Below are 23459 nucleotides of genomic sequence, written 5' to 3'. Positions count from 1 at the left end.
TTCAGACCCTCTGCTGATCCGAGAAGGGAGGTAGGTATGGGCTCTGCCCTGTGAAATGTTGAGGTTTAAACAGACTTCTTGAACTTGAGAAACCCTCCATGATAGGCTCACAATTCCCCTCAAACATATGACACTAAGGGGTTCCTTACGAGTCTGGCAGTTCTTGCACAATGATGGTCATAGTGCTGCACTCCAGGAGGTCGGAGCACCAAATTACGACCCTTGCTCATGGACCGCTATCACCTCCAGGAGCATGGTTCGTGATGGGCTGATGGCATTCAGGGTTGTTCTCAGCCACAGCGGCGCTGAACCTCTGTGCTGATTACAACCCCACTTACCACCAGTTTTTCCATGGTGGGGACTCCTCCTTGGAAATGCTGGCAGTAAGGCAGTCTTGTGGGCCGCAGGTGGGCCCCCACACTGCCCATGGCATTGGCAGTGCAAGGGCCCCTGTGCCCAGCTCCCTCAAAATGCGCACTGTCTCCTTTTGAGGCAGTGCGCATTTCGAGGGTGCTGGGGTGTGACGGCATTGGCCTTGGCTACCGTAGCACTGTTCCCATGGTCTGCCAGACGGGAACCTCGTAATGCAATGTTCCCACCAGACACCCCAAGGGGAACATTGTAATACGACTGGAGGGTGTGCCACAGGCATTGCAGTGGCATCTTACCCCTGGTATTGGTGGTCTTGTGGTGGGATTGCCAATGTTGTAATGAGGCCCTAGGCCTCATTTCAACTGAAGACATTATGGCCCTCATTACAACCCTGTTGGTTGGTGTTAATGTAGAGGTGATACTGGCAACAGGCTGGCAGTAACTACCGCCAAATTATGGCCTTGGCTGAAAGATCTCCAATAGACAGCCAATGTACCACATCAACCGCCAGAGCGGAAACAACAGCGACCACGGCAGTAGCCGCCTACAGCCAGGCGGAAATCAATGTTCCGCCCCGGGGGCGTGGCCAAGATGGGGGCCAGCGCGGACGCTAGTTAGGAGCTCCACTCACGGTCCGTAATTAATCTTGCTGTCCTACTGGCCCGGACTGTGCTAGCGCCTGCCGTCGTGCTTCGAATGGTCCCCCAGGGCTGGGGAGCGAGTGGCCGGAGTGCTGGTCGCTGGTTGCGTGCACAGCCGCGGCAGCATACTGCAACCAGGAGGATCGTGGTGTCAGCTATGACACGGAGGTGCGACCGACGGAGGGAACTCCCCCGGTGAGGATGTTGTGGTGCCCTAGTGCCTGACCGCGTGGGCCTGGTGCTCTTGTGAGCCCCGCGCGGGGGCTAGGAGGGATATCGGTGGACCGCTCTGCTGCCTGGCACGCTGAGGGGCGAACGCAGGCCGCCTGCCCGCAATAGCATTAATTTTCAGGTGTGTCGCCCATGCAAGGCCGGAACGACAACACAATTGTGGTGAAGCCCCCCTCCCAACGTGCTGTACCTGCTAATGTTGGGGGGCATTCTGTACCCTACTAGTTACCTGCCTGAGAGACAATAGCAGCACACTGGCAGCGACGCACCCATGACTGAAAAGAGCGCTGGGGGGCTGGGGCGAGCAGCCCTGACCGGCAAGCAGTTCCTATTGCCTAGCTGCATATTGATTGAACCAAGAGTTATATTAGGTGGACCTCATGGAACTTCTGGCGGCTTCCTGCATTGCGGGTCCCAGTGACTAACACAACGCCCACTGCACCAAACGCATCGCAAAGCGACTCAGCTGTGGATGGCTAGAGTGATCGGCGGTGTATGCACCTGCGGCCCGGCTGCCACTGTAGAGTTCTCCGAGCTGGACGTCCATTTTGCCTGGGAATCAACCCAAAACGTCAATGGAGCGGTGGTGATTACCCTTCCGTGAGAGCTGTTCCCTCTACTATCAGGGGGCACTATGCACTGTGACAGATGGCTGCCTGAGTGAGAGTGGTAGCTCCTCCTTCAGTGAACATTGGCTATGGACACTCCTGAGGTGGTGGGTAGTACTTGGGGACTGGGTGAGCCACTCTGGTTGGCGTGCAGATCTTTCATTGGGTGGCACGCTGACAGAACAGGTGTGACCGTGAGTGGGGCTCGGTGAGAGTTCTGGTGCCTACCAACAGTGCACGACCCAGGGGCTGACTCTGGTAACACGGCAGTATACACACCACAACACAACACGGTGCATGGCCGACAGTCTAGGCTGTGTGAGGTCTGTGTGATTACTTGACGTGGGATAGAACAGCATACAATCATGGTCAAACCAAAGACGATTAGGCCGCCATCGGCAGTGGAGGGAGAGATGCTACCTCCCATAAATGCAGCAGGAGACCATACCGCTGCCCTCCATCAAATGAACAAGGCACTGCGGGCTCATTCAGCTCAATTCGACAAGCTCCTACAAGCTGTGATGAACACCAAAGCAACCTTGGAGGGGAAAATAAACTCAGTGGCACTGGAAGTGAATCTACTCAGGGTGGATCACCGCAAACTAGCGGACAGAGTCACTGATAACGAAACCACATTCATTACAATTCGGCCTGAAATTAAAGAACTACAGGACCAGCTATAGTGGATGGAAATGGAGGTTACTCTTCTGCAACCCAGAGAAGAAGATGTGGAGGGTCGGTCGCGGAGGAACAACGTCAGATTCATGGGGATCACGGAGCGGGCAGAGATGCCAAATGCCGAGGCATTCTTGGAACAATGGTTGAAGGACACGGTATTGACAATTAAAGCATCGCCTTCATTCACAGTTGAACGAGCCTACCGGATTCTGAGCAGACCACCGCGCCCGGTAACTCCGCTCCGCCCCCTGATTGCTAGACTCTTCAACTTTCAAGACAGAGACCAGATACTCCAGTGCTTCAGGTCACAGGGCCCCATGCAGCTGGACAATAATGTGATTATGGCTTACCCTGACTACACCATGGAGGTGCAGCGAAAGTGTTCAGCTTTCACGAGGGTCAAACAACTTCCACGTGACAGCAATCTCACCTACTCTTTGCTGTTCCCGCCACGTCTTTGGATGATAGACGGTGAGAGAACCCACATTTTCTGGTCCCCAGAGGATGCCTGGACTTGGTTACATACCGAGGGGCTGGTCAAAACAAACAGCAATGACCCCAAACCGGATGAATGGATTACACCTCGGCCTCATCAGAGGAGGAGGCCCGGAATCGGAACATGCCCCTCCAGATCGCAGGCAGCCGAGAGTCAGGCAAAGGTCTTAAAGGATGCTTATCAGTTCACATCTGCACAGCACGCCACCTATTGTGATGTCAAGCACATGGACTCAAATTCATTGCAGGGCGGCTCCAGTGCCTCCACCCTCCCCTTTGTTCGGCTCAGAACTTACTCATCGCACGGCAGACGATATCTAAAATTGCTTCACAGCACTGACTCTGTGCATGTTGCGCCGTTTCCCAGGCCCCGATACATGGTATAGCGGCCTGCGCAGCAGAGACGATAACTGGCTCTGCAATAGGGGGCGTGCATAACAAGATCCAGCACTCCTACACTGCTGTCATCACTCACCAACCTGCTCGGATGACCCCCTGTGGCAGGCCCGGACGTCACCGACGGAACAAACCATAGGGTAGCTGGGACAAGATGGGCGTGAAGATTCTCCTGATCGAGCTGTGGCCCATGCTACTCTTGCTCTTCTTTCCCACGCCTCCTCACACCCCCATGAGTTACTAAAGGGACTATGCTAGAACTGTTGTTACCTGTGGCACCCGTTGTGCCCCTGTGTTACATGTTGGGCGCTGCCCAGTAAGTTATTATTTTGTTCAAAGTTGCTTCACCAGCATTTTTTTTTTGTATCTGTGGGATGGCAAGGGGAGGGGGAGGGTGTCTGTACAGAGGGGGTGATTGGCTGGCAACAGTGTCCTCCACTCTGTCCCCACCCCAACATCAAGCTCTGCTAGCACATACACTACCACACGACCTCGTAAACTCATGGGTATTGACACTTAAAACATATTAACGTGGAACGTGAGAGGCATGGCCAATACTACCAAACATTGTAGAATATACTCATACCTCAAAAGGCACAAAATCCACATAGCAATATTACAGGAAACACACCTCACAGCAGGGGAATTACATAGCCTTCAAAGCAAATGGCGGGGACAAGCGTATGGCACATCAACATAAGCATTTGCCAGTGGGGTGTTAGTGTGGGTCGCCCCGGAGGTTCCATACACAGTAGAGCATCACAAGACTGGTGTAGATGACCGATACATTCAATTGGAAGGTTCAGTAGATGGTAAATCAGTAGCCATAGTAGGGGTATACACTCATAATTCTAAACAAGGGGAGTTTCTCCTGTTGACTACACCCAAACTTCTCCATGACCCTGCGTGAAACGGTGACCTAAACTGTGTACCAGACATAGATATGGACAGGTCCCACCCACCTCTTAAAGGTGCTCCAAGTAGGAAAACTTCCTAGGTGTTGAGGACGTGGATGTAGGAGAGAAGACTCTGCGATGTGTAGCGTCTCCTTCATCCTCTAGACAGGGAATATTCCTTTTATTCTCCAGTTCACCGTCTACACACCCGCATAGACCTGTTGCTCAGCTCTACAGGGCTGACCAGTAACATCACCGGGGCATCATACCTGGCCAGAACGATATCAGACCTTTGCCCACTGATGGCCTCCATTCAATGGGGCAGGGTGCGCGCTCGCATACCCACTTTGTGCCTGCATGCAGATCTACTACTGGATCCTCCATTCCGCCAAGAAATAAAAGGATGCATCTCCAATTATTTAGAAATTAATGGTGGGCGGCTGCATCGCGCGTGATAGAATGGGATGCCCATAAAGTGGTGGTGAGGGGCTTCTGTCTTTCTGTGGCGGGTGGGGTGCGGCGCACGTTGTCCCGTGAGCTGCTACAGTTGGAGACAGAGCTGCAGGTGGGGGAGCATGAAGTGGCATTAGGCGCCGCAGCTCCGGAGGCCCTCCGCGTACCACACACATGCAGAAATGAGGTCCATTAGCGCTTGCGGAAGTACGATTACCTACATTACATTGCCAGGACACAGTCAGAGGGCGACCGTTCCAGTAGATTACTGGCATGGTTGGTATGCGGTGAGCAACAGCGCACTCCCATAGGGACCATTAGACTAGATTGCGAACCAATGGTTAACACGCAGGCAGATATAAATGATGCATTCCAGCAATACTACAGCACATTGTATGCCGCAAAACCCTCCCCCTCAGCGGCACAGTTGGCAGACTTTTTTCACTCACTCCCCCTCACTCGCCTGACCCCAACACAGCAGCTGGAATTAGAGAAACCCATGGATGCAGATGAGATTCAGTCGGCATTGCAACAATTAGCCCGTAACAAAGCACCGGGTAGCGACGGTCTTCCGGTAGAATATTACCACACTTTCTCAGCGCAGATAATCAAACCCTACATGGAAATGCTGCATGAAGCACAAAAGACAGGGCTGCTCCCGGATTCCCAGCATGAGGCATTAATAGTGGTCCTCCCCAAGCCAGGCCATGACCCTCTGGATGAACGGTCCTACCGACCCCTCTAACTATTAAATCTGGATTGCAAGCTATTGGGTAAGATCCTCGCGAACCGACTGCTCCTGCTAATGTCGTCTCTGGTACACGAAGATCAATTAGGTTTCATACCCGGTCGGAACACATTCCTAAATATCAGATGTTTGTTACGTCTCATGTCGGATGCCCCAGACTCAGAGCACGATAGGGTTGTTGTGTCCCTTGATATAGAGAAGGCTTTTGACATTCTGGGTTGGCCTTTTTCTAACAGCAGCACTGAGGAGTATGGGGTTTGGGAAGTTTCTCTTGGGGTGGATTAGCAGCTTGAATTCTGGCCCTGCTGCTAATCCACCCCAAGACAGGCGGGATTATATCAGAAAGTTTCTCAGTCGGGAGGGGTACGTGGCAGGTTTGCCCATTGTCGCTGCTGTTATTCGCAATAGCGATTTAACCCCTGGCTGCACATCTCAGACAAAGGGCGCAACTGTGGGGCATACCTGATGGCGACAGGCACCAGATCGTTTCCCTATATGCAGATGACTCGCTGATATATCTACACAAATGCACAACATCGCTCCGGGACATACCTCAACTACTTGATCGATTTGGGGACCTTCCTGGCTTGCACGTGAACTAGTCAAAATCCTGTCTGTTCCCACTGACACCGATTCCCGAGGGTCTACATTCCACCCTCACAACACAGAGGCTACTGTGGTGTTATACCTCATTCAAATACCTAGGGATTCAGATATATCATAATGCAGTTGGGTCGCACAGTTAGATGGATTCAGGGCTCTCTGTCGTTTTGACGCTCGCTTCCGCTATCTCCAATGGGGAGGGTAGCGATTGCCAAAATGATAATACTTCCAAGACTGCTATACCATTTCTCCGCACTGCCATTAGCAATCCCTTGCACCTTTTTTACAATGCTGAATAGTCTGATGAGTGACTTAATATGGGTCAGCGATCAAAGGCGTGTGCTCTCGCTGATACATTCTTGCCGATCGCACAGGGGAGCTTAGGTACACCGAACTATGAGCTGTATTACGCAGCTGCGCAAATATATTGGACATTGTGCTGGATGCAGAACCTTTCTACTGCAGAGATAAAGTTGGTATATGATAACTTGGGACACACCAATGTGGTGCAATGGCTTTTAGATCACAACAGCCCCCCACAGCAACACAACATTCTATTGGAAGTGGCACGCAAGTGCTGGTGCCATTACGTACTAGACGGGCGCCTGGATCCTTGCCCAGGATTTCACTGATGGCCCTCCCTGGGGTATGGAAACTGGCTGAACACCACAACCTAACATCATGGCCTGAAATGGGCATACAAACAATTGGGGACATATTTAAAGAGAGTGGCATCATGTCCTACAGTGAGCTCATGGCGTGCTGCACTTAATCTGACACGAAAGGGATCGCGTCACCCAAGATTCCGCTACACACAATTTAATTATTTGCACCAAACCTCATGAGCATGTTCCCCAGGCTAATCACGAATGTCCGCTATGCTGCGAGTCGGATGCCAACTTCTACCACATGACATGGGTCTGTCCGTCAATCTTACGGTTCTGGCACACTATAACCTCTATAACTGCTGAACTGGTGGAATATCCACTGTCCCCCACGCCCAAATCCTGTCTACGAGGCATCTGCTCGGGCCCCAAGGGGGGGAAACAGGTACACAGGTGCATTGAACTGGCATTCGTGTTGTTTAAACGCCTTATAGCAATGCAATGGAAGGCACCGAGCACGCCGGATACACGCCGTTGGCTGGGCAACCTATTGAAATGGGCAAAGGCAGAGGCACAGGTGCTACACTCACTCCAAGACAGAGGGATGCCGATCAAGGGATTAGACACTTGGGATAATGTTATCATTTCACTTGAGAACAAGGACGACACCCACGCCCCCTGAAATCATTAGAAATGCCACCAGACATGTAGGTATCACACACCAGTAGCACAGCACTGCTGAGGTGCCAATAGGGCATACACATGGGGCAGCTGGACCGGAACAAACACCCCATACATTGGGGTTCTACACAACTCTCTGTGGCGACCCAAGCTATACAACTCATGATAACCACAATTGTTTCCCACAGTTACACTGTCGTGTGCACCTGTTGTGGGTATAACAGGTAGGATAGCACATAGAGTGCTATCAACTGCTGTGACAGCACAGATGAACCGTATGTGGTTGCCTGCCTCCAGCCGTCAATTGTTACATCAGAGATAGAATCATTTAACTCGTCAATTATCATGTTGCAATTGGTACATCCCCCATATTCCCTCTGCCCTCCTCGCCAGAGATTTCCCCCAAGCTGTCACTACTCTATCTCTTTCTTCTCGTTTCTTTGGGGTTTTTTTCTTTCTCTTTTTCGTCTTTTACTGCCTTTTCTCCTTATTGTTGATTAATCTGCTTGCACTCCACGAAGACAGCGTTTTGGCGCTCGTTGTTGTATATTGTATAACAATAAAGAGATTTAAAAAAACAAAATTCTGCCCACCATATTAAAACACTGCAATCCGCCACCTTTTCCGGGGCGGTACCAACGACATCAAAAGCCTGGCAGAAACTGAGCTCAGAAGGGAAAGGACTTACCATTGGAGACACAGGGAACAACCACGCCGCCATGGAGACCGAACTGCATGTCTTCCCCATGATCTTCTACGTGCTGCTCCACCTCGAACACCAACGCCGGTGAAGACGACGATGGTGAGAACAGACGCCTAGCACACAAGGGAGGGAGGGAGGAAAAAGAGAGTGACACACACACACGCACCACTCCCCTCCCCCCAACACCATACACACAATCAGCTGCATTACTAAAACATTTTTACCCCGTAACTCAGATGAATAATGGAAGGTCAAAACAATTTTGAAAAAGTGAATGTAATGAGAGCAACACATCAAGAAAAATAAGTTAGGCAAGATAATAGATAACTACATATGTACTGAAAAAGGGGCACATCCCAGTCCACAATGTTCGTAGGGCACATGGCCACAGGACAAAGTCCAAAGCCACACATGTCACCTGCCTCAACACGGAGAGAATACTGCAGGTGCATCAGTTATTAAATAGTCAGACACCTCAGGACAGGGGACGGTGGCACCTCAGCCAGGAGATGGAACAAGACCACTGGTTCTGGAGGGGGCAACATGCTCTGTGCTTGGTCCTGGGGAGTGCCAAGCCACAGTCTCTTGAGTGGGTGACTTTCCCACTTGCTCTGGAAGGGGCAACATGCCCTGTGCTTGGTCCTGGGGAGTGCAAGGCCACAGTCTCTCCAGTGGGTGACTTGCCCACTTGCTCTGGAGGGGGCAACATGCCCTGTGCTTGGTCCTGGGGAATGCAAGGCCACAGTCTCTCGAGTGGGTGACTTGCCCACTGGTTCTGGAGGAGGTCTTGTGCCCTGTGCTCCTGATCATGGGGAGTCTTGGGTATGTGGGTGTCTTACCCACTGGGTCTGGAGGGGGCCTCGTGCCCTTTGCTCTTGACCCTGGGGAGTGTTGGGTATGTGGGTGTCTTACCCACTGGTTCTGCAGAGGGTCTCGTGCCCTGTGCTCTTGATCCTGGGGAGTCTTGGGTATGTAGGTGTCTTACCCACTGGTTCTAGAGGGGGCCTTGTGCCCCGCACTCTTGATCCTGGGGAGTCTTGGGTATGTGGGTGTCTTACCCACTGGTTCTGGAGGGGGCCTCGTGCCCTGTGCTGTTGATCCTGGGGAGTAGAAGGTCACAGTCTCTTAGGTGGGTGTCATACCCACTGGATTGTCAGGGGCAGACCCCAGTGCAGCCCATGGAGGCAGGATTACATACCGTGGAGGTGGTGGTGCTGCTGGTGGGGGGAGGCTCCTGCCCATCCTCTGCAACCTCGGACAGCTGCTCACTGGAGGTGGTTGTGCTGCTGGGGGGGGAGGCTCCTGCCCATCCTTGCAACCTCGGACGGCTGCTCACTGGAGGTGGTGGTGCTGCTGGAGGGGGAGGCTCCTGCCAATCCCCTGCTACCTCGGATGGCTACCCACTGGAGATGGTGGTACTGCGGAGGGGCTCCTACCCATCCCCTGCAACCTCGGACGGCTGCTCACTGGAGGTGGTGGTGCTGCTGCGGGGGATGCTCCTGCCCATCCCCTGCAACCTCGGACGGCTGCACAACCATGGTTGGTGGTGGGGGCTCCATCACAGTTCCTGCCCTAGGCCCCTTGCTCTTCCTGACTGCTGGTGCAGGCTCCTTGCTCTTCCTGGCAGCTGGGGCAGGCTCATTTCCCTTCTTACCAGCTGCTGCAGGCTCCTTTGTCTTCCTGACTGCGGGGGCAGGCTCCTTTCCACACTTAGCAGCTGCTGCAGGCTCCTTTGTCTTCCTGGCAGCTGGGGCAGGCACCTTTCCCTTCTTGCCTGCTGGGGCAGGCTCCATGCTCTTTCTGGCAGCTAAGGCAGCCTCCTTCCCCTTGAGGCTGCCTGGTGCAGGCTCCTTCACCTTCATGACATGTGGCCTGGATCCTTTTCCACCACGAGTGGGTGTGGTGACGACAGGGCCCATGGACTGGGTGGCTGAAGTGCTTGGCTGGGTTCTTCCAAACCTGCCCATACGTGCAGGACAGGGGGGAGGCGTAGGGAAGAGGTCAATGGTGGATAGGAACACTTTTTAGGGACATTGGGGAGGGAAGAGGGAGAAGGAATGGTAGTGGAGGAAGAGGGAGTTTTTGTTGGAGGTGTCTGTCTGCTGATTTTGGGTGCAGGTGCATGGGCTGTATGCTGTTGTGAGGTGGGTGGCTGTTGGGTGTCTGAGTGCTTACGTTTGTGTACCTTAAGAGGGGGGGACAGACACAGTGGGAGAGGACACAGGGGACATGTGCATGGCTATTGTGGAGGTGTCTGCCAGTGAGGTGTGTGTTCTGCTTGGTGTGGTGATGATGCTGGTAGTGGATGATGATGTAGTGCATGCAGGTGTGAATGTAGACGGAACGGGGAGGGAGGTGGAGGAAGAGGAGGAGGGGGAGACAGTGGAAATACTGGATGTTGGTGTGTCTGCATCTGGATAGTGTTTGTGTGAGTGCCTGGGGGATGAAGTGTGGGGCTTGTGTTTGCCTTTACCACTCTTGTGTTTTGTCTTGTGTGCGTGCTCATCTGCCTGCGTGCTTGGGATGGGTTGGGGTTGAGGAGAATGGGACTGGGAAGAGGAAGTTGGAGCGGGGAGGGTAAAAACAGGGACAATGGCCATCAGAGAGGAGGCCAGAGCCTGGATCAATCTCTGTTGGGCTGCCAAGCCAGTGTGAATGCCCTTCAGGAATGCATTAGTCTGTTGCATCTGGGCTGCCAGCCCCTGGATGGCGTTCACAATGGTTGACTGCCCTACAGAGATGGATCTCAGGAGGTCAATAGCCTCCTCACTCAGGGCAGCAGGGCTTGCTGGGGCAGGGACTGAGGTGCCTGAGGCGAGGGAGATGCCCACCCTCCTGGATGAGCAACTCGATGAGGGGCTGCTAGGAGGGCGGTGCTGGTATGGGGTGGCGGCTGTACCTTTAGCTGGGGTGATCACAGAGGTGTCCGCCACCACCAGGGAACTTCCATCGAAGGAGGTATCTGTGTCAGAACTGTCCCCTCCAGTCTCCACTGTGGTGCTCCCCTCGCCCTCCATCCTACTGGTGCCCTCACCGTCGGTGGACTCTTCCCCCTGGATCCTGTGGGATGCAGCTCCCTCTGTCGCCAGTGCCTCTGCTGCACCTACGCCACAGTTGGCATACACAGCACCCTCACACACAGGGAACAGCCCTACGCAATATGCCATAGAACTACCAGACAAATAGTTAGCAGCCAAGGCATGTGGAGGGGCACACATCGCCAAATGCAGCACACCTAGGACCCTCGCAGCCCTGACCAGTAGTGGATGCTTACGAGATAGGTTGCAAGATTTTCCCTTCTGAACCCTAGCCACCATGGGACCTATGGTGCAATGTCAGGCCTGTCCTAGTAGCACCCACTGACACACATCCCCCACCCGGATACCACCCTACCATGCATAAGTTGTAATGATGGCCACTGTACTCACCCCCTTCTGGCTGCTGTGATGCCCTCAAGCGCCCATCCAGCTCAGGATAGGCCACTGCCAGTATGCAGGCCATCGGGAGGGGCGGTCAGGGTTCGTTGGGCACCACTTCCTCATTGGGAGGCCATCCCCAGCTGGACCTCCGCCCTCTTCTGTGCCTAGCGTTTGCGACAGTGGGTGCTCCGCCTGCTGTAGACCCCCAGGGTCCGCACATCCTTGGCGATGGTACGCCATATACCCTTCTTCTGATGGGCGCTGACCTGCAGAGGCAATACACACAGGAAAATTGAATTAGTCAAACAGTCCTGCCTGTTACAGTTATGGCCTACCACACCCCTTCACATCACCATTTACACACACATGGCCCAGCGCACAACCAATACACCGCCCAGAGGACATTTACCCACCCCCCCCTTACACAAGGCCTTTAAACACACCACTCCATGCATTCATACCACATGCATCGTGCCCACAGTGTACTCACCTGTTGGTCTGGAGGCCCATACAGCAGTCCGTACTAGGGTAGGACCCCATCTACCAGTCTCTCCAACTTCGCCGAAGTGAAGGCTGGGGCCCTTTCCCCAGTCACATGGGCCATGGTAGGTTCCAGACACAGGTCACAGCAGCACATGCAGTGTAGGTCCTCTCCTGTTAAAGATCAGGTAGCAAGGGAGGGATAAGATAGAAAATGGCGGTCACATCCGTGGCGGTGCATACCGTCACCGCTGGCGTAGATCACCATTAGCCACCGTAACCCATAGGGCCCAATGTTAACCAATGAGGAGTTGCACGCCGGTTCCCGACTGCCTCCCGCAATGGCGCACAACATCAGCGGAATTACCTCACTTCCATCTGTCCCTCCAAACAAGACAGGCAGACGCCATTTCAGCAGGGGGGTGGGCAGGCCCTGGAACATTGCTGCGTCACTGGTGAAATTAGGACATACTGGACAAATCACACTTACCCATCACAAGTTAACAGCATGCAAAGTTCTGTTGTAGCTCCATTGTTCAGTTTGTTTGTGACCGGCTCCTCACTCTTTTGCCCCATAGATTCCTACTGCTGTGGATGAATAGGAAATGGAGACATACCCCTGTGTACAGACCCATGGTGGACTTGGCAACAATGGAGGACAGGCACATTATCCTCACCTATAGACTTGACAGGGCCACAATCACAGAGCTGTGTGCCCAATTGGAGCCTGACTTGATATCTGCTATCTGTCACCCTATTGGGATCCCCCCTCTTGTGCAAGTTCTATCAGTGCTCCATTTCCTGGCAACTGGTTCTTTCCATGTGACAGTGGGCTTGGCAGCAGGAATGTAACAGCCAATGTTTTCAATAGTGCTAACAAGAGTGTTGTCTGCCCTGATTAAACACATGTGCAGCTATATTGTATTTCCCCAGGTTGAAGATTTTGCCACAGTGAAGGCTGAGTTCTATGCAATTGGACATATCCCCAACATAATTGGGGCGATTGATGGAACACATATTGCATTTGTCCCCCACCCCGTCAGAATGAACAGGTGTTTAGAAATCGTAACAGTTTCCACTCTATGAATGTACAGATGGTGTGCTTGGCGGACCAATTCATCTCCCACGTCACTGCTAAGTATCCTGGGTCAGTGCATAATGCCTTTGTCCTGAGGAATAGCAGCATCCCAAATGTGATGGGCCAACTACAGAGGCACAGGGTGTGGCTAATAGGTGAGCTCTTGTTCCCACCCACTATATGTTGGTGTATGGTACAGTGTGGGCCATATGGGATAGTGTGTGGCTAAATGTTGGCCCTCAAAATGTGCAGGTGACTCTGGTTACCCCAACCTGTCTTGGATGCTGACCCCTGAGAGGAATGCTAGGAAAAGGGCAGAAGAACATTATAATGAGGCCCTTGGGCGAACCAGAAGGATAATAGAAAGGACCTTTGGACTCCTGAAGGCCAGGGTCCGGTGCCTCCATCTAACAGGTGGATCCCTGTGCTACTCACCCAAGAGGGTCTGCCAGATAGTAGTGGCATGCTGCATGTTGTACAACCTTGCCCTGAGACACCATGTGCCTTTTCTGCAGGAGGAGGAGGCTGGGGATGCCCGTGTGGCAGCAGTGGACCCTGTGGGCAGTGAGGATGAGGAGGCATAGGATGAGGATGAGGACAACAGAATATCAGTGATCAGACAATACTTCCAATGACACACAGGTAAGACAGTGTAACTTCACATTTCAATGACATTTGTTTGAATTTCTGTGGCACTGGCCTGCTGTTATTTCCCACTTCTATGCCCACTTATGTACCCTCTGGCAATTCATTTTGCAGATGTTGATGACCTCACATATGCTCCTGGTGTGATCACGGCAGCCAGCTACAGGTCATTAATCTATGTTCATTTTCTGTACAGTTGAATTGCAATGTTTGTACCTGTTTAAATGAATACATACTTGAACAATTTGATATAATCCAATGTTCTTTTTTTTCCAAGGGTGTTTATTGAAGTGCTAATAATTGAGGGGCATGTGCAATGGGATGGGGTGATGATGGAGGGAAGTCCAGGGTATTTTTACAGTCTGTTTGTAGCACAGGTGCATTGTCCAAGGGGACATAGGAATGGGAGCATTGGCAGTTCAAGGTAGACAGGGTGACAGAGTGGGACACAAGGGTGACAATCAGGAGATTTTCATTTCTTGGCAGGGGTCTTGGCAAGTGTCTCTGGCTTCTGTCTGGATCGCAGGGAACGTTTGTGGGGTGGTTCTCCTTCTGCAGGGGGAGGGGTGCTGGTGGCATGTGAGTCCTGTGGTGGGGCCTCCTGGCCGCTAGCGGCAGCAGAGGTGGAAGGCTGTTGAGATGTCTGGCTAGTGGCAGGGTCCGCTGTTTATGTGTCTGCCTCCCTCATAATATTGGCCATGTCTGCCAGCACCCCGGCTATGGAGATCAGGGTGTTGTTGATGGCCTGCAAGTGCTCCCTGATCCCCATGTACTGTTCCTCCTGCAGCCGCCTGTTCTCCAGCATATTGTCCAGGATCTGGCCCATCGTGTCCTGGGAATATTGATATGCTTCCAGGATCTCTGCAAGTGCCTTCTGGAGAGTCGGTTTCTATGGGCCTGCCCTCCCGCTGGTGACCAGCAGTTCTCCCAGTGTCGCTGGTGGCCTGCGCCTCTGTCGCCTGAACCATGTGCCCACTGCCACTGATTCCATGTACCTGATTGTCTTGGGGGTGAGATGTGCCCTGGGGTCCCTGTAGAGGTATACACACTGCTGATTGACGTGTCCTGGGGACAGAGGTATGGGTACGCTGGGTGGGTACTGTGGTGGTGTTTCCAGATGGGGGAGGCTCTGTGGTGGTATGTGACTGGGCCTGGGTAACCGGCTGTCCTGAGGTCCCTGATGGGCCAGGTTGGTCATCCAGATCCTCAAGACCTGAGTTGCTGTCATCTCTGTGGGCCTTTTCAGTTGGGGGACTGGATATTGTTGGCACCTCCTCTCCGCTGACATTGGTTGGGGTACCTGTGAGGATGTAAATGATGTGTTATGGTTTCTGTGTCTGACATATTGTGCATCCGTGGCTTGCCCTCTTTGGTTGTCTTTCTCCTGGCAGCTTTCACTTGTGTATGTTGGTGTATGGTGGGATTGTTAGTTCTCTATGGTGTGCATGCTTTAGTGATGAGTGTCCATGCAGGGCTGTGAGTGGTGTCCATGCATTGGTAGAGCATGCAGGGCTTGGCATTGGGAGAAGTGAGATGTGATGGTGAGGTGTGTGGGATGTAGTGGAGTGATGGGAGTGAGTGTGAGGGTATGTGATGGCATGTAGGTAGGGGGGTAGTAGTAGTAGAAAGTTGACTTACCAGATTCCAGTCCTCCTCCTACTCCGGCCAGGCCCTCAGGATGCAGGATTGTCAAGACTTGCTCCTCCCATGCTGTTAGTTATGGGGGAGGATGTGGGGGTCCACTGCCAGTCCTCTGTACAGCGAGCTGGTGTCTTGCTGCAATGGAACGTACCTTTGTTCCACCTCTTCCTGGTGTCATCGCTAGTTCTTGGGTGCTGTCCCACGGCGTTTACCCTGTCCATGATTCTCCGCCATAGCTCCATCTTCCTAGCTATCTATATCTGCTGCACCTGTGCTCCAAATAGCTGGGGCTCTAACCTGATGATTTCCTCCACCATGACCTGTAGCTCCTCGTCTGTGAAGCGGAGGTTCCTTTGTGGTGCCATGGGTGTTGTGTGAGATATGTAGGTGAGGGTGTGTTGGGTAATGGCTTGGGGTGTGTGATGTGGGGTGCGTGAGTGGTGTATAGGTGTGTATAGTGTGTGGCTCTGGTTGTGTCTGTGGTCTTGATGTCTTTCTGGTGGCAATGTTTGTATTCATAAAGGGTTGGGGGTGTGTGTTTTATAGTGGCGTGGGTGTTTGGGCGTGGTGTGTGTAAGAGTGTCAGGTGTGTGTTGTGTGAATTGTCCAATGTGGTGTTGTTTTGTTTGTGTGTGTCCATTTTGAGCGCTGTGGTATGTACTGCCAATGGTTTACCACTGTTGAATGTCTGGCGTGTTGTTCTGTTGGTGTAACGGTGTGGGTTTTGATTCCGCCAGTTTATCACTGACCTTTGGTCTGGCGGATTTGCGTATGTGGCTGAATACTGACAGATTGGTGTATGTGTGTCATAATATGGTGAATGGATATCCGCCGCGGCAGCGATAAGTTGGCAGCAGTCAGCGTGGCGGTAAGTGGGATTTACCACCAATGTCATAATGAGGGCCTATGTCATATCTGAAATGAACTGCTACTGTAGATGCTGAAAGAGACAAAATCATTCAAAATACAGAAATATTAAGGGAAACGATTGCTTGACAAAAAGTAGGGATGTTCCATGTAGCGGTTGAACTGCAGTGGTCTGACCTGGGTTTGAGGCCTGTCGACCTGTTTGATATTCGAAAGACACTACTGTTCCAAAGCAATACCTCAACACATTGTCGAAGAATGGTCCTGGCAGCAATATTCCTACTGTCCCAAAGATATATTGCTTGTAGTTCTGAAGGTAAAGCATAGGGGTAGGTGGAATTCCACAGAGTTACATAAAAACGCTACGAGATTCTGCAGCGTTCCGCCAAGAGGCAGAAAATGTGCGCCTCGCAATGCTTGTATTGTAATTTAGTGCCGGTAGCCTAAGCAGCGAAGAAAAATCAGCATGAACAGCACCATGCATTGTGCAAGAGTGTGTGGCCATTAAAGTTGATTTTGCTGCCTCTTGAGTAGAAAACCTACTTGAATTGCAGCCTTCTGACCATGACCGGTCACAACGGCCCACATTAGAAAATCATGCTAAGGAGTGTGGGATCTTGCTCACTCTCACCGGCTTGCATTTTCTGGAGCCAGGCAGGAGAAAAATTCAGCTACTTGGTGATTGGTGGAATTTGGCCAGAACTCCGTGTTGAAGAGTAACTCGGAATTACCAAAATTCTGCCAATTCTGCAGACAGAATGAAATATTCTACCTACGCCTAGTAAAGTACCACACTGTCTCAAAGGCAAGGTACTACTGTCCACAGGCAAACCTCTGCCGTCCAAAAGGCACAGCACTATTGTCCCAATCACAAAGCATTACTGTCTGGAAGATAAAACACTACTATCCTAAAGGAACATCACTTCCAATTCCTCTGGTAAAGTTCTACTGTCAGAAAGGGAAAACACTAATGTCCAAAAGCAAGTTGCTGCAGTCCAAAGTGGTAAAGCACTCCTGTTCCAATGGCAAAATCCTACAGTCATAAATTCAAACTGCCCCACTGTAATTCCCACAGGTAAAACACTAATGTCCTAAAGGAAAAATGTTACCGTCCAAAAGGAGAAGCCCTGTTGTCCCACAGGCACAGCACTACTGGCCCAGTGCTAAAGTACTACAACCCCAACATACACTCCACTGCTGTCCAAAGGCAAACTGCTATTGACCAAGAAGCAAATCACTATTTCACCAAAGACAAGGCAATACTGCCCCAAAGGCAAAGACTATTGTCCCAAAAGCAGAAAACTACTTTCCAAAAGACAAAGCACAACAATCCCACAGACAAATCCCTACTGTCTCAGAAGAAAACAAATATTGCCCCAAAGGGGAAGAACAATTGCACCAAAGGTGAAGCGCTGTTGTTCCAAAAGCAAAGCATTACTGTCCCAAATGCAAAGAAGTACTGTCCTACTGACAAATACCTGATTAACAGAATGGCTTGTTTAGCCCTGCACCTTCCAAAATGTTAATAACTAAGGGTGAGCGGAACTCAAGGAATTTCACACCACAGAATCTTGCAGAGATCTGGCAATGAGTGACAAAAATGCTTGTTGTAGTGCTTGTGATGTGATTTAGCTCTGCTAGATTATTCTGCACTGACAAATCAGTCATTTGAGTTGATTTTGCTGCTGCTTGAGTAGAAACTCTACCCAAGAAGCTGTCCTCTGACCGCAACAGCTTGCATTTGAAAATCAGCTTAGTACGCTTCCTAGCGACCCATAATCGCTAAGGGATGCCTAATCTCACTTGCGTTACTATCTTGCTTGCCGGAGCCTAAGGTTGTGCTCCTTGCCATTGTGTTGCTTGAATGGGAAAAATGTTTGCTATGTGACTTTTGGCAGAATTTGTCTGGAACTCCTTGGTAAAAGAGTAATGCAGAGTTGCCAAATTACTCCAATTCCGCAAGCATAATTAAAAATGTAAAAATTCCACCTGGGCCTATTAATAACCTATAATCAATTTCAGAGAGTCTGTAAACTGAAGGATACACTCTGTAGGACCACAACTGAAAATAGCACTCTATAGGTTCTGTACATTGGCCTTTCATTCCCCTCTCACCCCATTACCTCCATCTAAACCAAACTCACCCTCTCCTCACACCAACTAAAAAGCATTTTGGGCCATATGTACGAACGCATTTTCCCATTGACACAGAATGGGAAAAACCCTTTGCTACATCTGGCCCTTAGCCTCCACAGGATCTGCAGATGTTTGCTCATTGATCTTCCAGTACCACTACTGTGGGATGTTCCTCTAAGCTTAAGGTGGTGGTGTCTTCAAACTTTGGGGTGCCCACACCCCTTTGTGGAATAGGGGGCACTCCAAGGGCAAAGAGGTTGACAAGAATGAGGACTAGGTTTGCCCTGTCACTTCACAAGTGCATCAGTATTTATACAAGATACAATGAAGATGTAGATATTGCAAGAATACATCAAAGTAAATTTGGCACCTAATTTAGGATAACATATCTGTAATATTCAGTAGTTAATTACATTTTAAATTGGTGTTAATTAATTTCAAAAGTGTCTTGCTTTTTGACAGGTTTAAGAAATATCCATACATGTCAATAGAACCGATTCCGGCTGGAGACTCCTGATCTTTTCAGCAAAAAAAAAATGGCTTTCTTTTTGTCTCCCACCTGAAATTGACTCTGCTTCCTTAGAAGGCAATGGAAGAAATGAGGTCTCTCAATTCTTTTTTTTTAAATCTCCCATTTTTCTCTTCTAAAATATTGGCATGTACGAATCTATAAGCCATATGAACATACAATACATCACATAATGAATGTTAGAAAGAAGAAAAAATTGACATAAGAGAAATTAAAAACACAGTAATTATAAACCACATTTTAAAACTAGTAAAAGCGTGTTTTAGGAGAAAGAGTATATTTAGAAGATCACTTTAATTATATGGGGATGTGTATGGACAAAAATGTTTGACACTTATTCCTGTCAAAGATCACATGGTTTTAGAAATAAACTGTTGTACATAAACTGTTTAATGAAACATAGGTGGAGAAAACGTGGCTTACTGTTGTTAGGCTTTCAATGTTTAGATTTGTGGGATGATCTAGAGGTCATGATTTTGAATCACAGTTCGACCAACTCTACCATTCACCCTTCTGAGGTCGATACATTAAGTACGAATAAATAAAGTAATACTATACATGTTATAACACTTGGAAATGGCAAGTTTACATTTTTGAGAACTGTATATGAAACAGGTTATTCATATTATAAAGGGGTTCATAGAAAATGAATACTCTGCAGTGTTTAGGTGATGCAGAAATTTGGGGAGTTCTTTTGTAAAGTTCTAGGTCCTGATGTACTAAAGAACTGTTTGTAAAAATAGGCAGTAAATTGAGCACTGACGTTTTTGCGAGCAGTAATTGATTCTGGGAGCTGTCCTATGTATTAATAGGTTGGCTCCCAAAATAAGGAATCGGAGTTAGTCACAGAATGATCTGCCTAATTAATATTCATTAGACAGGTCATAAATTGTGACTCACTTGGACTGGCTATAAAGCTAGGGATAAGGTAAGTGTTTAAAGGGTCGGTACAATGACTGTGTTTGCATTTCACATGTGATTATTTTTATTAACACAGCCTGAATTTCTCAAAGGATACAGGGCAGCTTTTGAAAAAAAAAAGTTTTTCAATTTTGAAAAGCTACAGGTAGAGCAAGCAGTGGATCTCTGGACCACTGTCTATGCCCCTGAAGCTGCCACCATGATTCCAAAAGGGGAAGAGATCCAAATGTGACCCCTTTTCCTTTTTGAATCACTATCACCGAAACTTGGGAGTCTGTACCTTTTCAAAGGTGGCAGCGGAATTATGCTTACAAATCATCCATACATTAGGGCATGAATCGCAATTTGGAAAGGAAGCCCACAACACTTAATCCATTTCTCAGGTTATTTACTGATTTGGATTGACTTTGAAGTCGCTAACCCTATCATATAGTGAATTGAGTGCTTGCGACAGTTAAAATGAACTTCCCTAATTTATCACATTGACCCAATTTTTAGTCAGGATGAGCAAAATTACCATAGTGAATTTCGCTCAGTCTGAGTCGGAGAGGGTAGGTTTTCCACACCCAATTTTAGCGGGTGTAGGAGAAGTAACCCCTATTTTTCCAGCCAAAAAGTTTGGCTGGACGAAATTGCATGAGGCTTTGACTGCAGCAGCAGCTAAGCCTTATTCCCCTTTTTTGATGGATGAAGCTCTTCCTCTGGCCAAAAAGAACCTGCTGCTTCCCTCCCTAATTCCCCACTGCATTTATTTAAAACAGTTCCCTGAAAACAGTTACCACCTGCTCAGAGTGTGTGTGAAAGCCCCACAGAATTGTGGTGTCATGGACAGAAAAATCGATCTGACCGGGTAATCCCCCATTTGATGCAGTTGTACTTGCACTATACTGACGTGGATTTACTGCACAGGAACAGTAAAATCACCAGCTATTTAATGGAAACCCATTATAGTGCAACTTGCAATCAGGCCCATACTGTATGGATGCAGTTTACATCAGTAGGCAAATGTTCTCAGTAAGAGCAGTGCCCGATAGCAACAGGAATATACGCTGGCCCTTTAAGGTATGTGTAGACACTTTGTGAGAGACACCATTGGTCTCAAAAGTGCAATGACATCATCATTGCTGATTTGGTTTAGCATTACTTTGAGGTGATGCGTGAAGGTCAAAATGGGTTTACACATGAAATACTAAGATCAGAATGCTTAGAGGTGGCTATCTTGAAAAAGGCAAGGGAAAGTCAAGCTGTGATCCAATATCTGGATTTCAAGTTCTTAAGTAGCAGACAGCCTAATCTGGATGCAATTTATCCATGACTCGTGCAACCATGTCTATAAAGTCTGGCACAGAAATTAAAAATGTGAGTTCTTCAGTCTCGAGCTGTGATATAAAGATATAGAGAACAAACTCACATGTCTTCCTGATCTACCGATCTACCCTTTGTGAATGTTCAAAGAAGGTTTTTATAACTAAGGACAATATTTAAAAGTTTATTGTCAGAGAAGCCAGGACCCAGATTATCAAAATGGATGCAAGGCCCTCTTTTCCAGTGATGCGCCTGTCATTGCCGAGTGGAAGTGAGTGCACTGGCAAAGGAAAGAAACACAGAATGGTAGTTCATGCTCCACTTGGTTTCTTCAGGAGCCTACTGTTCCTTAATGAGGTTTCTGAACCCCCAGGAGTAGGGGAGGGGGGGCAGTAGAGTACCTCAACTACCCTTCATGGTGGGCTTTAGGCCAGAATGCAGGGGAATCCTGCTAGAAGTGTCCAGTGGTGGCTGGGAGCTTTAGGAGAGAGAGGGGGCGGGCGGGAAGCACACACACACTCATTCATTCACACACACACACACACACGCGTGCACATCCATTAACAACACTCATTCAAACATGCACGCATGTACCAAACATTCATTTTAAAAGATCACACACACACACTCATTCTTTCACACACACACGCATGCATGCACATCCATGAACAACACTCATAACATTTAAACATGCATGCACGCACCAAACATTCATTTTAAAAGATCACACTCATTCTTTCACACACACACACACCCAAATCCATTAGCAACACTCATAACATTCACGCACGCACCAAACATTCATTTTAAAAGATCACACACACACACAGACACACACTTACCTTCAGCCTTGGAGGTCCCAGGAGGGTTGGGACTGCTGACCTTAGGTCAGCCAATGAGGGAAGGCAGCAATCCCAGCCTCATCACAGAGTGGGATGGGGTCAGTGAGACGGCTGACCCCACCCCACTCTGTGACGAAGTGTCACTGATTGACACTCGCCCTGGGCACTTCAGGGCTTAAACCTGAAGCGCCCAGGTCGAAGTCAATGGGTGACGCTTTCCTCGTCACCCAGGGGAGGGCCTCGAGGCACCTTTGCTGAGCCGAGGAGGTCACGCCCATAGGAGCTGTGACCTCCTCAGCCTAGCAAAGTTCAGCTCAGGCTGGCTGTCTGAGCTCAAAATGAAGAGTGTCTGTCAGGCTGACCTTTGTTCAGCCTGACAGACACTCTTTATGAGGGGCAAGAGCTGGAGGGGCGTTGCCCCTCCTCCCTAAAGGACAGGCCGCCTGACTGTGTCCTCCCTCTCCTGTATGGCACTAGTGAATCCCTCAAGGCCCTTTTTTATGTCCTGACTACAGACATTGTCAAAAGACCTATTGCCGACAATATCAATACTCTTAGTAAGCTTTGGTCAGCCCACTGCATATCACTAGTTTTACATTTAGGGAATGTAATTGTTTTGCTTTCAGCACTCCAGAGTAGTGCATGTGTTTTACTGCTGTCTCCCCGTCTTCACCTTACCGCCGTGCAGAGTACAATATGAAATTACTTATCCTTGCTTAGTATGGGGAGGGGCCATGACTCCCGAAAGGTGTTCTTGCGCAGATATGGTGCCATGATTTTTTTCATGTGTACTTGTTTTAACAAAAGATGTTTAACGAAAACCAGGGTGCATCAGGTTATATCTGTTTTCTGCGGTAAAGTAACATTGCAGAGACCTCGTGACTAACGGCCAGAGTTGCCGACTTTGGAAATGGGGAATCCGGTTGGAATTTCGGTTCGCCTCATTGTCCTGTGATTCTGGGCAAATCTCATAATCAAATGTCACCTTGTGTAAAATAATCTGGTCCTCACAAAAGAGGTCTAATGCTCTGGGGCCGGGTTCACTTTACATAAAAATGTAGAAAATTAAAACAAAAGTGGGATTCTTGGTGTTTATTGTAACCTGTTCTCCCAGCAAACAACACAAAGGCCACTTTATGCGAGCACCCCTTTTTTGCCCCCAAGTGGTTTTATATCTTCTCAATGTAATGAATGTTAAGGTTATGGAAAACACACGAAATTAAATTACCATGTAAGTACATCATACAAACATTCGACAAACTAAAATATTATAAAAAGGTAATAACATATTACACTAAAAATGACTTCAGAGAACAGAAACATGTCAAACCAGTAACCAATTTAAGACATGGCAACTGGTAAACCAAATGTCAGGGTTAGAAAAATCTCTTTTTGTAAATCACAAACGGATTGTTATCTCCTAGCCACAGTAAAAAAGTATTTGTGTCTCAAATTCGCCCTGAGTAAGCAAGACGGACCTCTAGTG

The sequence above is a fragment of the Pleurodeles waltl genome, chromosome 6 (assembly GCF_031143425.1).
Source record: "Pleurodeles waltl isolate 20211129_DDA chromosome 6, aPleWal1.hap1.20221129, whole genome shotgun sequence".
NCBI lineage: Eukaryota > Metazoa > Chordata > Amphibia > Caudata > Salamandridae > Pleurodeles > Pleurodeles waltl.
This window is presented reverse-complemented; position numbering follows the sequence as displayed.